The sequence below is a fragment of the Octopus bimaculoides genome, chromosome 7 (genome assembly GCF_001194135.2).
Source record: "Octopus bimaculoides isolate UCB-OBI-ISO-001 chromosome 7, ASM119413v2, whole genome shotgun sequence".
Taxonomy (NCBI): Eukaryota; Metazoa; Mollusca; class Cephalopoda; order Octopoda; family Octopodidae; genus Octopus; species Octopus bimaculoides.
In genome coordinates, this window is record NC_068987.1 from 30,033,652 (window position 1) to 30,034,885 (window position 1,234).

Sequence of the window (1,234 nt, forward strand, 5' to 3'; positions counted from 1 at the left end):
AAAAGGAACCTAAAAGAAAAGGAAGCAAAAATAGCTTAAATATATATCCATAAACTATTAATCAATAATTCTGAGTAAAAACAAATATATTTTACATTTATGAATTACATTTGTATCTTTGTATTATGTCTGTTTTTCTATGCTAGCATGAATTAGACATGCATATTATTGAAGAAAAATTTTTACAGTCAGATGCCCTTTTTATCATTAAGTCTTACCTGCTTTTCTAGTAAGGGAATTTTCATTCCATTCATTTTAAAAAGCGCAGGACTACCAGATGACTTGTTGATAGGGAAATGCCAACAAATTTCGTGGTTTGAAGATCAGTGATATTCTGGAGATTTGCAATATGTAAATATTTACACATACACACACAAAAGCATACATATATACATATATCAAGGATTTTGTACATTTTCCATCTACCAAATTCACTTACATGACTCAGGGCTATAGTTGAAGACACTTACCCAAGGAGAGGTGTAATGGGACTAAACAAAAAATATTGTGTGAATAAAAGGGTCATAAGCATGGCAGAATCATTAGTACAATCATTAGCACAAATGCTTAGCAGACTCATTATGCTCAGAGTTCAAATCCTGGCAAGTTCAAGTTTGCCTTTTAACCTTTCAGGATGTATAAGATCACTAGCGTAGCTAGAAAGGATGGATGGGTCGGACCACTTTGGGCAACACTTTTACGGGGACAGCACCACATTTGAGTCTACTGTAGGCAATATGTGTTTTTCTGTGGCGGTAAACTGAAGGGCCACCCCAAGCAGTACACATTCTAGCTTTGTTAATGTATAAGTACCAGCTGACCACTAAGGCCAATATAATCATCTCACCCAGCTCCCTTAAAAATTGCTGGCCTTGTGCCAAAATTTGAAACTAATGGTGTCAAACTGGTAGAATTGTTGGTACATTGAGTGAAATGCTTAATGGCATTTCTTATGGCTTTGCATTCTGAGTTCAAATTCTGCTGAGGTCAACTTTGCCTTTTCATCTTTTTGAGGGCAATAAAAGAAGTACCAGTTGAGTACAGGGTTTGATGTAATCAACTAGCTCCCTTCCCCAAAATTTTAGGCCTTGTACCTTATAGCAGGAAAAAAACCTCATATGAACAAACATATCTATTTATTTACAATCATACATTACAATTTATGATAACATTGGTCAAATGTCTATAACAAACTGACCACTTGTTCACTGCAGTTTTAATGGTGTGAGTAACA

General features: G+C 35.0%; 1 protein-coding gene across 1 annotated transcript in view; it reads right to left on the reverse strand.

Annotated features, from left to right (window-relative positions):
- Positions 1 to 1,234, reverse strand: part of LOC106883194 (uncharacterized) — a 22,810-nt gene that overhangs the window by 750 nt on the left and 20,826 nt on the right. The window lies entirely within an intron of this gene.